Here is a 16,042-nt window from a genome sequence, read left to right on the forward strand (position 1 = left end):
ATTAGTGTGGGCGCTTGAGCGAAGAAATGAGGCGAGAGCAGTTAGCAGTATCTGTGTTTATTGTGACTCGAGGTGCAGGGAACTTGTACACTGTGCATTGTCGAGGCATTTACAGAGGTAATCGGTGAAGGCGCGGGAGGGGAAAGGGGCCAGAGAAACCAATTAGCATACCGTGGTGTCCCATTAATGACTGTCCTACATGGATGGGCTAAAAAAAAGGGAATCTTGTGGAGATGATGATGAATGGTTAGAGAAGATGGTGAATATGTATTATATATATAACTCTATCCAGTTTTAATAGATGGCGTTAGTAGCACTGCTTGTCTAAAAATAAAGCAGGAAAATTGTATTTAAAAAAGGTTTGACAGTAGCCTTTAAAAATTAGTATGTGATTTCTGATTAATATTTAAATTTTATATATATATATATATATATATATATATATATATATATATATATATATATATATATATATATATATACAAAAGTATTAGAATCAAGTTAATAGGAAAAACAAAAACCAAATAAAAATTAAACCAAAAAAATTATTAAAAAATATTAAAAAAGAATCCGGCCTGAAGACTTTTTCAAGGGTCACCCTCAGGCAGGGATTCAAATAAAGGGATTTTTTCTGTGAGGACATACAGACATTAAGTCTAACAATGATTCCTCGTGACCCGAAAATCCCCCGAAATTATGCTCAAGAGATATACCATTTTAACAGAAAGGAAATACAAAATAACAAATTAGAAAAAAACCACAAAGTAAAAATACAATAAAAACAATAACAATAAAAACAAAAACAGCATTAAAATTAAAATTAAAATTAAAAACGAAAAGGCCAAGACATACCATCCAACAGTGAACGAAACTTTAAACAATCGATTGTGATTTCCTGTTTTTGAAAGTTAACGGTAAATTATGTAAACAGAGGTAGGCACCCAGCGCCATCTATTGAGTGATCCAATATGTTCTTTGGTGGTTCAATAGGTTTTTTGGTGTATTGCCTAAAAAATTTAAGAATTTTCAGATCATTTTTCCTGATTTTACTTTTTCGAGAATTCCTTGTTTTTTGGCGTTTAGGAGATATATTTTCATTTTAATAAATAAATTAAACTATGCAAAAAGTTAATAACGAATTTATCATAGCGCATGGCCCGTCGCGCGCTCTACCAAGGGGCACTGTGGATAGCTTTGTGTCAGGAGCATTCACGGAGAAAAAATTACTGACACAATTGTTTTGTTTAAAAAATCTTAAAAATACAAAAAAATATAAAATTTGTGGAAACGGAAAGTGTAGGACATGTCCTTTGGCAGATAAGGAACAGATCAAAAATGAAAACTCAAAATTACAAACATTCTGTAAAAACAAAAATTTGATTTATCTCCTTAATTGTTCAGAATGTAATTTAAAATATATTGGCCAAACTAGCACCGAGCTTAATTTAAGAATTAACAATCACAGATCCGATATAAAAAACTTCATAAAAAATAGGACCACTGACTTCGAACTGGAGCATTTTCAAAACCATAACTTTAACAATATTAATATCTACATTCTAGAAGACAATATTAACGAATTAAACAAAAGATTAGATCTGGAAAACATTTATATTTGCAACCTGAAAACTTTATTTCCTTATGGTCTCAATAGTAAATTAAATGGGGAAGGTTATGCAGATTTAAACAATAATTGCATTTATAACAAATTTAACATTTTTAAAAATTTTCTAAATAAAGATAACTTTTCTAAAAGATTTAAAAGAGGTAAAGGGAAAGGAGGCAATTTTCAAATTATATTTGAGGAATTTCAAAATTACTGTAATCTGGAACACAATAGTGAAAACATTCACAGAATTAGGAAATACATTTTTGGTCTTAGAAATAATAAAATGAAATGGTTTTTAAATAATAAATTCGGGGAATTAGAGTTTAAAAATTCGTACACTAAATGTATTATTCTAGATCTTATTAAATGTAAACTTAACATTGGAAAAAACGATTTACTTTTTAATAATAAAAATAATGTTTACAAAGAATACTGTGTGATTAAATTCTTGGATATTTACTTCGAATATCTTAAATTACCCAAAATTATACATAATAATAATATATTTTTTCCTCTTGCAGATAAAACTAATGTATCAATAGCGTTTAGTTACACTTCAACTTTAAAGAAAAAAATTTGTAATTATAATTACTATAGCAAAAATTTAGATAAAATAAATAAAACAGATTGTTACTGTTACAAGGAAAAATATAAAGATTTTATAGATATTGATAAAGGTCATATTATTACAGGTAATTTAAAAATTATTGAATCCAACTCTTTAAGAGATTTGATGGGAAGAGGAACAAAATTTAGATTAAGAGAAAAAATAAACCATAACAAAATTTTGATTTCTATTGGTAATGATTTGGATGTTTTTATTGCCAAATTATCTAGAAAATACCACTGGCCTGCGGAAAGTTTCGGGGAATGGAAAGTGAGAATTTTAAAGGAAATTAAAATAAAATTGAATACTGATTTTGACAGATCTAAAGAACGTGGGATTTATTTTAGTAAAACATTAAAAAATGAAATAAAAAATTTAAAAGAAAAATTTGTTATTACAGTAATAGATAAATCAGCAAATAATTTCTGTTTAATTTGTAAATATTATTATAAAGAACTTTTAATTAATGAATATAACTCTAATGCAACTTATATGTTAAAGAACACCGGGAAAAAGGAATTAGATAAAAGAATGCTAGCTTTCGCAAAAAAAACCAAAACTAAGACTTGCTCTCTTAACTATCCTTATTTATTCCCAACAGTTAAATTTCATAAAAATCCATTAAAATTCAGATTCGTAACCTGTAGCACTGGTAGTTATAATTACTATACGGGTAAACATTTCTTTAAATACTTAAAAATTATCCTGGACAAAATAAAAAATGAAGACAACTTTATTATTTCTAGTAACAAAGAAGTATTGGATTTTCTTAAAGATAACAACATTAATAAACTTAATACTTTTGATTTCGAAAATTTATACACTAATCTACCTCATGAAAAATTAATAAAGGTCTGCACTTTTATATATGACGAATATTTAAATGAAAATATCATTCCTAAAAATAACTGGCTTGAGTTATGTAATTTTAATATTACTGAAAATTACGTGTTTAATGGTATTAATTTTTATAAACAAGTCAAGGGCATTCTAATGGGGACAGCTTTCTCAAGTGCTTTAGCTAATATTTTCCTGCATTACTATGAGAAAAAAATAATTAAATATAATTTAATAAACGGGTGGAGATATATTGATGACCTACTTTTGATTAACTTCGACAATACTAATATTATTACTAATTGCTATCCAAAAGATTTAATTCTAAAAGATACAAATATAAATCAACTTGAGGCTACCTTTCTAGATTTAAAAATCGAAATTGCTAATGATAAAACAATAGTTGGTATATACGATAAAAGGGATGATTTCAACTTTAAAATAACAAAACTATGTAACTACCATTCCAATCTAAACTCTAAAATTTTCAAAAATCTTATTTTCTCACAAGTTAACAGGATCAAAAGGGTTTGCAATAATAAAAATTCTTATATTGAAGCATCAAATATCCTCCTTAAAAATTTAATTAAAAATGATTTTCCTAGAAATTACTGTAATGTCAATTTTTTAATTAAACAAGGTATGGTTTGGGATTAATCTTTTGGCTTAAATAAAAATAGAAATTTACTTGCATATTTATGGCGCTGGGTGCCTACCTCTGTTTACATAATTTACCGTTAACTTTCAAAAACAGGAAATCACAATCGATTGTTTAAAGTTTCGTTCACTGTTGGATGGTATGTCTTGGCCTTTTCGTTTTTAATTTTAATTTTAATTTTAATGCTGTTTTTGTTTTTATTGTTATTGTTTTTATTGTATTTTTACTTTGTGGTTTTTTTCTAATTTGTTATTTTGTATTTCCTTTCTGTTAAAATGGTATATCTCTTGAGCATAATTTCGGGGGATTTTCGGGTCACGAGGAATCATTGTTAGACTTAATGTCTGTATGTCCTCACAGAAAAAATCCCTTTATTTGAATCCCTGCCTGAGGGTGACCCTTGAAAAAGTCTTCAGGCCGGATTCTTTTTTAATATTTTTTAATAATTTTTTTGGTTTAATTTTTATTTGGTTTTTGTTTTTCCTATTAACTTGATTCTAATACTTTTGTATCAATTCATCTGTGTTTTAGAAGTAGCTGCAATTGCGCTCTCTAAATACTATGAAGTTCCTTTTTGGTTTTAGTTTAAATAGGTAATAAATTTTAGTTGCGATTTCGAAACTGTTTTGTTTCGTTTTCATTTTAGTTTCGTTTTCAAACTTTTTCTTACTTTAGATTGGTTATATATATATATATATATATATATGCATGTATGTATGTGTGTGTGTGTAATGATATCTCTTAATCTGATTTAAATGCTAATTAATTTCCAAAGTTTTATCTTAATTTAGCCAATGTCAAAATTATTCTAAAATGTTCTTTTATTTCCAGAACCAATTCTCACTTTTTTATTTCATTATTTCGAACAAGCGTTAACAAAATTGCTGATGCCGTGATTACCACACCAGGGACGAAAGGATAAAAGTCCTTAATACTTACTCATACCTTTTAAAGATATCTAAGATTCCTTTTCCTGAGTCGACATGTGGGACAGAAATCCCTATAAAAACAGCATGCCCTATCGATAACACTTCCAAAAAATGATGATTTCAGTATCCATTATGAGTAGATTTGGTAGCATTACTTGATGAAATCAACAATGTTATACGATACTAGCAACCAAGAAGAACGAACAAAAAATGTTTGAACGAAGAACTAAGGAGAAATATCTATAAGACGAAAGACATGACAAGGCTCGCCCATATGTTGCCAAATCAATGAAAGGAACTTCAGAATCTCTTCGCTGGGTTGTGTTATCTCACCCCCCATTCATCAGATAATGCTCCTTCAATCTATTATTTCTTTCGCTTAGTGCAGAGTGCCTTTTTGGATAGATAAATTCTCATACAAATATCAGACATTTCATTGATAATCATGTTGCATCGAAACAATATTTTTTCCTTCAAAGAATTTGTTTATTACTCTAAAGATGGACAAACGCAGTATTTCGAGGGAAAATATTTTAAATAAATCGACATTTGATTTTTATAACAAACATCTTTTTGTTAACTTAAAAAAAGACGGAGTCGTAACGATAAACTCAATAACATAACTTTAAAACGAACACGTTTTGATTGGATAGCTTGAATAACAGAAATAAAATAAGTATAATATAGAATTCTGGATTCTTTATAGAAGTGTAGCTATCAGAGGGGCAAAGGAAGGTATACATAATCAAGTGCCATGGTGACAAAACGTTCAGGCGTCAGTGAATGGAACAAGTGTTCAGTTTCCTAAATATTGCACTTACGCATGTACTTCTAATTACAAAGTTTCGTTATATAAGGTGGGCAACTGTATGAAAAAACATCGGCTTTTGTAAAAGTATAAGGGGGGGGAGTAATGATAAATTACAGAAAATAAATTCCTATACAACTTTCACAACGAAAAAAAAATCAATGAATAAAAAGTTTCTCTTACATTCATCTATGTACACACTGTTTCATGTTTCTGTCTCCAAAATTCGAAGATGTATGCTTATGTTTTATTTTAGAGGAACTGATCCCAAAGCTGGATGTAAGCATCTATTTTAGAAATTCAAATTTATTCAATACAAAAAACTGTCATATGTGAATATTTGCCATTAGTATATAATCCAGTCATCGCGACTTCAAAGAAATTTGATAATCACGAATAATGTTGTTCACTTCCGTTGATCGACAGTTGAAACTTCGATTTTACAAAGAAAGGAAACTGATAACATTTAAGATATCTTAAAGAAGTATTGAAATACCGAAAAAGTAAATAAATTTTTTTGCACGCACTTGTGTGCTTTCTAAAAGAATGACATGTAACAAGGAACGTTTGGATATGCTGCTCGTAATGCTGACTTATAGATATATATACTTATGCTTTTTTGCATCTAGTATGCAAGCATATGAACGATTTCTTTTTGAATAGCTAGTCCTTTAATAGCTATTAAAATTCTAATTTTTTAATTCTAATTATGAGCTTTTTACCGGTGTAACGCCACTTTTGGTTGCTTTATAGAAAAATATAAACATCGTTTTCTGGATTCCAGGCATTTTTGTTAGAAAATATTTTTACAGAATGTTTTAGTGAATTATAAATAGCAGAATCTTATTTTCTTATAGAATGACAGGAAGAATGAGGCATTACAAACTCGGTGCAAAAATTAAGACTTTGGCTTATTTTTCAAATTACCTTCATGCCAGTTTATGTATATTCAATCCAGAACTCAACAAGACAAACCTAACAGTGTAGAGATTATTTAAATATAACTATCCATGAAAACTAACTATAGATATCCATGTAGCATTCGTGGAATCATGGATTGTTACAACGATTATATGGACATTTCGAGGACATCTTTTCGGTAACTACACGACACACTTGGACAACTGCACTATCGATGCTTAGATAGGACCACAAATGGGCCCTACCTTATGTAAAATCAAATTCTGAGAAACGCAATTCAGACAGATGAATATTGCTTTAATCACGATAGAAAGAGTAATCTTAAAAACTATAACTTTTGGAAAGATAAAAATCCATTCTTCGTACCAAAGATTCACCTTCAGAGGCAATTTTCTATAAATCTGTGGTGTGGCATTTTTAGAAACTCTTTGGTTGGCTTTAATTTGTACAACAGAATGCCGAATGGTGTATGATATATTCAGTTAGTTTTGATTGACATTATGTATCCATTTTGGCAGTTCGCGGTCCCTTTCTCTGTCGTAGATCTCTGTCTTTTATTTATAAATGATGAAATCACCGCAAATGCACAAGTATTGTTAAAAGAATGCAATTTTGTATTATTGTCGAAAGTCTTTATTTTCAACAATTTTTTAGCACTACAATTAATGACCATTTTTTAAAAATTTAATGAAAGTTAAAATGCATTTCTATTTTCATATTTGGCTTTTTTAATGATCTTTCGTGATATATATATTATCCCTGAAAATTACAATGAAAGCTACTTTCAAACACCGGTCAGAAGTATGAAAAAGTGGTCTAAGTCAACAAATTTGCCTTTTAATATTTCATTAAATTTTACTGATAGAAATATGAAACTTTTATCCTTATTGATGCGAGTAAGAAGAGCATATTACTTATTGACAATTTTTCTGTTATGGGTAGGTTAATAAGAATTTAATTTTTGTAATTTTTTATTGCCCCGTTCTACAGAAGTCAAAGTATTTCATACATTTGGGTACCTCATTTGATGATCTTGGAAGTATATGTCTAATTGCAATAGTAAAGGAAATAAATCATTGTTCCTCTTTTTTAGAACATTCTTGATATGCCACTTTTGAGAGAAAATTATAGTGAAAGGCCGAAATAATAATGCCATGTTCCGGGGATAGTTTAAACTTGCAAAGCCATTGAAGGTGATTAGGGACGAAAAATTGTCATGTTATACCCCAGATGCCACTTATCCCTGCTCCCCCTGTACCACTGCTCTTCATATTTAAGCCCCCAAAACTAGATTATCAAAAAAAACTAAGGTGGTAGTTGAAGTAGTCTCGATAATTTTATTCTTTCATAAAAATTTAATTTTATACTTTTATTTGATTTACAAGGTTATTTTAACCGGTTTTATTCAAATAGTATCAAGTAATTCACAATATTATTCTTAAGTTATTTTTTTCTTCATGTTTTCGTATCCACTTGCAGATCAGTGTAGTATAACAATTCGCTATTTTTTCTCTCTCTCTTTCTGCCGTGCAGTTGGCTAAGATTTATAAATTAACAACCAATAAATTTTGAATTAATTTGAATTGAGTTAAAAATCTTTGCAATTTCGTTACTATTCTTTCAAAATTAATGCTACTGCTATATTCTTTTTCAAATTGCTATCATATTGAACTGAATACTGTTTATTTACTGCTATGGGCGAGGTACTGAAGCCAATTCTCTTGAAGATGATTCGCACTAAACTGCTTTGTTGCTTCATTTTGTTTTGGAAGATGGGCCTGAATCTTGAATTAAATTATTTTAAAACTACTGATTTGGTTTAATTCCGGTCTTCCAAGATTACCTGTTCGACGCCCTAAAATCCCAACAGTTTCCATACGGATATCAATAATTTTTGGAAGAATTTCAGATTTGTGATAGATTTATTTATTGAAGTATCATTTGTTTTGGGTATTGAGAAATAGTTTTACATTGTAAATAAATATTTAATATGATATCTAAACTTAAATAACGTTCTTAATTTTTATTAACATTATAAGACATAGTTAGCCAAAATTAGTCCAATGTAATTCTTTAAAAGTTGCTTGCTGGATAGAAAATCGTTTGGCGATTTGAATTTAAAAAAAGCATTGGTATTATTTAAGATATTCCATGCCAGATATGAAAGCAAAACCATTGCTTTATCTAATTAATATTATTTAAAATAAATCATTGCATCGATAATTTATTTCAGAAGAATAAAATGATTTATGATTTAGTTTTGCATTTGCATATTTTTTTAAAAAACCAAACCAAAAAAACATTCTTTCTCCTCCACCAGAGATTTGTAGAGTTTGGTTTATTCTCTCGCAGAAAATTTATATTTTCAACGAGTAACGGTCCGTTGATCTCTTCCTTTACTTCAAATTAAAAAAAAAAAAATGTTCGATTGTGGAAACACTTTTAGTAATAATCAAATGTTTCAGTCGAAACTGTAGACATATTTATCTATAAGATTTAGAAATTTTAGGGATATCCTTAGATTTAATCGGCAGAATTGGAAAGCATTCTTTGCAGAACTATCTTTACTAGAAAAATCTAAAGGTGCCATTTATTAGATAAATAGTGGCAAAAAGTATAAGAATTTATCACAATGGAATAAAATGAAGTCAGTTCATGTTTATTTAAAACCTAATTAATACGCTTTCCCGATCTAATTTTTAAGTACAGTACACTCCCAAATATCCGGCCTAATGTGGCGGAAGGGTAAGCCGGATGACAAAAAAGCCGGATAGGTCGGAGTTGTATGCACTCATTTCTTTGTCCAGAAATACCAGAAGACAAAGTTTTTATACCCAAAACTCACTGTTAGAATAAGTATTTTCTCGCTTCTTATTGAGTACTAAGTCCAGGAACAACTGCAAGAACTGAAGTCCGTTTACCCATTAACAAAACAATGAACAACGAGCAGAACGCTGCTCTTTTCCTGTCACAACTTGCATTTTGCTCACGACGCGTAGAAGAATCGCAGCAGACGTCCGCTTCCAATGCTTTGGCAGTGTTGCCAATATAACGCCTTGCCTTCCTTATTTAATTACGATAAAAAAAAACTAGGCCGGATTGTACGAAAGTCGGATAGTCGCGAACCGATATTCGGGAGTGTACTATACATTGAACATTTTATAGAAGAAGAAAGGATATGAGTCATACCATAAAGTATGATTTGATGTAGATATATTAACATCCATTTTGAAACTGTATTAAGATAGACCTCTACTTGGAACAATGGTCAGAAGATAAGGATGACATCTAACTGGCGTCTTTTCTCTAAATTTCTGCATCAAACCGACGTGAGTTGACTGATCCGCGACGAATTTAGCATACTTAAGGCTCTCATATACAACAACCCAGGAACTCTGGTCATGAAATCGAGGCAGTACCAATAAATCACCACGACTCATTCAGAATAACATAAGAAATTAATAAGCAAATATGCGCGGTTATATTTGCATTTCATATGATTATGATACCGTATGAATTAATTAGATTTATTACGTATTTGAATGTTTTTCTATTAACTGAATAATGGAATATTAATTATTTCCCAAGAATTTCATAAATTCGTTGAACGATGGGTGCTACATGTTAGGTTTCAAAATATCACATGATTGAATAATATCGGCGTTCGTTGGAACACAACCTCATCAAACTCACCATATGCTTGGCCTTGTTCACATAAAGCTCACGATTTTTCAAGATTTTACAAAGGAAAGGCTGTAAAATCTTCGACTGAGTCGACTGTTGATTCATGTTAGATAAACTTTTACACCTATCACGAATTTCAGTTTTAACTTTCACACTCAAAAACGTCCAATTTTGTTTATCCATTTTTCTTTCATTATTCAATCGTGGGCAATAGTGGTTTATGGCTATTCAATAGATTGCAAGGCAGACATGGTAACGTAGCTGTTCTTTTAAGCCAATGCAGACTTTATGATCTAGACAAAGCATATAAACAAAGATAAAAGATAACATTAAATGCCATCACATTAAGCATTCCTCATTGTATTTGTTATCTGAAGGAATGTGACAGACTATGTCTAACCTTCTGTCGGTGACAAGAATACCAGCTTTTATAGAACAGACCTGAACAAGGTTTATATACATACACATTTTGTATTAATGTGCTAAAAAATAGAAATTTCTTTTTAATTTAATTATTTTCTATAGTTTAGCATTTAATGTATAATTCATTATCATAAATTTTATTAAAAAATTTCACAAATTCGCTACCAGGTGGTGTTAGCCGTATAGAATTGAAATTATTTTAAATTAATTGATCAACTTACAATTAATTTACAGTTCTGAATATATTAACCCTTTCTAGGGCAGTGGGAAGTATGCTTCCCACCAAATTTATCAATCTTTGTATGAAATTATGTAGGTTGGCATAAGTTCTGACAAATTTTTTTAGTAAGTCAGAAACTTAGATGCTGCAGTTCTTTATCTCAGACAAAATGATGTGTCTTGATTTGTTACTTAATTATTAATTAACCAAATTAATTAATTAATCAAATTAAATTTATCTAATAAGCTAAATGAATCCTTTTTCTTATTCCAATTTCAAGCCTAAAAATATTTTAACATAATATGACTAGAAAAAAATGGCCCTTTAAAGTGTTAAAATAGCGCATTGTCATCGATAATAATAAATAAAATGTCAAATGTCAAAATTCTAGTATACGTAGAAGAGAGTGAAATATTGATTACAAAATGTAATCTTTACAAACATGTAACAAGAAAGTTAAATAAGAATGAGTAAAAGCAAATAATATCTGAATAATTTCTAATGGTGAACAATTATGTTTGAGTCATCATCCAATAATTTAATAATTTTATTTCTTACATCCACTTCACCATGATTACAAAGTTGCTATAAGACATGAATCCGAAAGAAACGGGAAATACATGCTACTTATGCAAGCACACTTTTTTCCCGAATGCCATTTTCAGTATTAATATTTATTTGAACTATTCAGAAGCTAACGCAGTTAACTAGACTCAACTAACTTGAACTCAGCTAAAGCTTACCATATTGTCATTGTGTAATATTTGTTAACAAGAAATCCTGTCTTTGAGTTCCTTATTATTATGCAAAAACTGCTTTCGAATACAGGAATATCAAGAATGAATTTAACTAGAACACAATCCTGTTTTCGTCCCTTCTAGTCATATTTAACTATAAAAACAATAATAAACTTATCACCATCATGCTTTCACGTAGCCCCCTACCCCTTCCCGCTTTGGAAAATTAGGATTTTCCTCAGATGACCATTATTCTCATTTTTACAATTGTTGTCTTCAATAGAGTGAAACGTGAATCTTAACTAAATCCTTTCAACCAATAAGAACACGGTTGACAGTGGCGATTCCCGACCCTGCGCAAATAGGCAGGTTCATTAAAAAAATATTATTAGTCTAGCTCACAAATAAATAACTCTATAAAAATTATAAAATAAATAACTCTAAAAAAATATAAAGAAATTCTATTGATTATAAAATATATTTCTTTCTTCTTTATATACTTATACTTAATTCTTCTTCTTTATATATTGATTACACAATTCTTTAATACTTTTTCAGGTACATATAATCAAATCCTAAGCTTTTTTATTAAGTTTATTTGATTATTATAAAATTTATAAATAAAGAGTATATATTTCAGAAATATTGTGTATGAAAGTGGATACCTCGCAAATATAAATCTTCATAAGTAAAAAAATAATAACAAAATTTAAAAAAAAAATTAAGCTAAAATAAATTTTTAATATGCTGATCAAGTTAAAAATGTGATAATTTGTTAAACAAAGTTGAAGGATTCATTTACAAAAAGGGGGGGGGGGCATTACAATGTGCACTGTCTAGGATTGCAAAATGGGTAAATCTGCCGCAAATGGTTGGATAACAACCTTGTTGCTGATTCTTTTTCTATAATGCATATACGACTTTCTTGACGTCAGATTATTGACTGATGGCAAGATTTTGTTAGAGACACGTGATCTTTTATTGCAACCAGCGATTGTGCCAAAGTAAATATAATTTTAATGATAGTACACTTCGCATTATTTTTTACTTACTTGTTGACGATTCTGAAGACATCAATTAAATCAGTGACTTAATGTTTTATTTACTTGTTATCCACGTTAGTTGATGTCACTTACTCACCCCATGTAACGGTAAGACTTTAAAATTAATGCGCACTTTCACACCAAGTACATCAAAATCGTTACAATCGACCAAAAAAGCCAGAAGATTGTCGGCTTGGATGGATACTAGAAATGATAACAAACAGCTTTTCGAATTGTAATAGAATTTCAAATTATTACATTTGATGGGAAACCGCTCTAAAATAATTCAATTTTGGTGATATTACATCAAGCTTAAGTCTAGCCAAAATAACATCAAATCATCTCTATCTGAAACTAATTTAATTATCAATCCAAGAGATTCTTAACATGACAATGTTTATAGGTTGAATACAAGCACATATAAATTAAGCCATATCTAATACAAAAACTAAGGCTGAACTTCGGAACTAGAGCTAGCAAATCTGGTGCATATTTATTTCACAGGTAGTAGAAGTTTACTCAAATGTTTTCCAGAGCTTTAAAATTTTAATTGATGAATTAAAAAACAGTCGAAATGTCAATTGGTTTTCAATAAATCTAATTCAGGTCAACAATTTCCTCATTAACTTCAGAACATTTTATCAGATAAACAATACTTTTTTACTGCGTTTAATGAATAATTTTTTTGGATACACAAATTTTATTTCAATATAATGCCCATTTTCTTTTTTTTAAAAATACTTTATCATTATCAGAAATTTTAAACTAATGAAATCTGGCTGTTGCATGGCTTAGTACCATTTTTTTTTTAAGTAGGTGATTTTGATAGAGAATTTGGTCGCACAACTTAAATTTGTCATTCCAAGAAAACAGCTCAATACATAAAAAAACAACCTTGAGTAACTTTAAATTGCCAAAAGCAGGGAAATGACAGTTGCTCTAACGAGTGGAATGAATTTTTATTGTTCGCATCCCGTGGTTTTAGAAACTAGCAGCACAGATTAAGGGTCACCAGATATTCTTTTTTGGATAATATCCAGCAATTTACTGAAAGTATCCAAATAAATTATTTCGAAAACGCCCCCCCCCCCCTCCGCCTTTTCTGCTCATATTTGGCTTACGCACCGTCATAAAGATACTCCTTTGTATAACAGCTAGAATTTTGTTATGAACGATCTCAAGAGAAACTTACAATTTTTTATTCATTATTAGCCAATTTATTAAAAGATTTCTAAGTGATCGATCCCAGCCCCAGCCGATTCTCATTTTTACGGTTGCGATAACTAATGTCAACATCAATACAGAAACTTGCCTTGACTGGAATCAATTATTAAAATGTTTCAACCCCCTCCCCTCTCATACATACAAATATTACAATATTTTTACTTGCCATTAATAAATGGTTCCCTTTCCTTTTCCGTCTGCCTTTTAAGTACATTTCGGATCCAGGATTTTTTTTCTTTTTTCTTACAGTTGTTAGGTAGCTATGCCTTATATATTAACACACGTTCAGCTGGAATTCCAGACAATCAAACTAATATAATGAACTTAAATTTTCTTTGTCATGAAAATCCCCACCTAAAATATTTAAGTAAGGAAGTTTATAAAATTAATCTCTTAGTATTAAATTAAGAAGTTTTAATACAACAATGATTTTTATAATGTCCTACTCTTATTTTCAGTATCCTGAGACGACCACTTTTTGACCATTCTCTCTTATTAAGGGGTGAGACGCGGAAAGATATTCCAAAATTTACTTTATTGTTAAATGTATACATCTACTCCTTTTATCTTTCCTCTCACTCTTATTTTGTAGAATTAAACCCATCCTAACGCATGCGCAAAAATGCGGAGAGTTTTAGAATCCATTGGCAAACAATACAAGTATAATGATGCCAAAAAACCTTTCCTATAAAGACATAATGTACTTAAAAAAAACCCTTCAAATTCTTTTATTGATCTGTAAATTCTGATATTAGCATTTAGTAAACAAATTCGACCTGAAAAACCGACTTTCCAATTTTCTCATAAGATCAAATTTTTATTCTAGCATTAAAGCATATTAGGGTTCTTATAAAGTGAATATATAAAATGTAAATATCATTAAGATATTTTTTAATTGAAGCAAAAAAAAATGATATATTTTAGACAGTCCCATAGTTTTTAATTACTGAGCATTAGAATACTTATTATGTGAAGAATTTCTTATCAGAGGTGATATTTTATGAAAAATACATTAAGCTATCTGATAACAAATTCTCCAACAGATTAAATACAAATCTGATAAAAATTCTGACTGGAATAAATTTTTATTTGCCATTACAATTTGGTTCAGATTATCAGCATTTTGTTATAAACAAAAATGCATTCCTCACCCAAAATAAGATTTTAATATTCAAAATACTAATAGAAGTGAAATAAATATCACATTTAGAAATCTAAAATATAATAAGAAAATCTGAAGGAACCATTTTCCAGCATGTTATGGCAAATTAGAAAGATTTTACTTTTTAAACTTTGTAATATTAACTAGCCACCTTTGGCAAAAAATCATTAATTAGAATATTTATCATCTTGCCAATAATATATTTAATGATCAGTTTCACAAACTGATCAGCTGATATAAAAATTTGATGCAACATTTACATCCATTAATGATAAATTACAAAAAAAGCTTCATTACTGAAAATGAAGAGCAATATCTTTCAATATTTTTGTAGATAAATTACTTTTCATTCTACTTAATGCCCCATTCTCTTTTAAAGGGAAAGAACATCTTCACTGACATATCTCGCTAATTACATTTCAAAAAGAATGATACCATTAAATTTTTTCACTTATTCCATCTCTATTTCAAAATCATAAACTAGTAGTAAAAGGAACTCCTTACGTAAGTTAGGCAAAACAAAAAAATACATCAAATTGAAATCATAAATGGGAATCAATCTTTCTATTGAATAAATACTCAAAACTTACAACATGCATAATGGAAATAAAATGAAAATCATATTCATAGTATAATTAAAATCATATTCACATCTATGTAACAGCTTTCTTCTGGGAGAGTATTTATCACAAGCATATAGACATAACAAGGCCTTATTTTATAAAGTGAAGAGACTTACTTAAAATTTATTTGTTAAAAGAATGGAATTAACACAACTCAGATTACCAACAAATAATTAGGGCCAGAGCAATTTATACCAAACTGCTTATTATAATTTAGTTTAATATTCTGTTTCAAAGTTACTTTAGACCTATTTATGAACCTGTAATTCCCATTCTGACTTCCCATATTGTACAGTAGAAATTCGACCTCCAACAAATTTAATATGCACCAGATTTTCATATGGGTAAATTTTGGTTTAAATCAGATGTTTAGTAAGCAATATGCTGGTCCAAACTATGAGAGTTTGTCACTTAGAAGCAACAGATTATGGTTTTCAATCTTTATATTCCATTGATTAATTATATCTACAAGTATTAAAACAGGATTATATACATATATCTTGCTATGCCTTTTAATTACTAAGAATGATGCATCACAGTTTAGTTACCTGAATTTC

This window comes from Argiope bruennichi, chromosome 2, assembly GCF_947563725.1.
Source record: "Argiope bruennichi chromosome 2, qqArgBrue1.1, whole genome shotgun sequence".
Taxonomy (NCBI): Eukaryota; Metazoa; Arthropoda; class Arachnida; order Araneae; family Araneidae; genus Argiope; species Argiope bruennichi.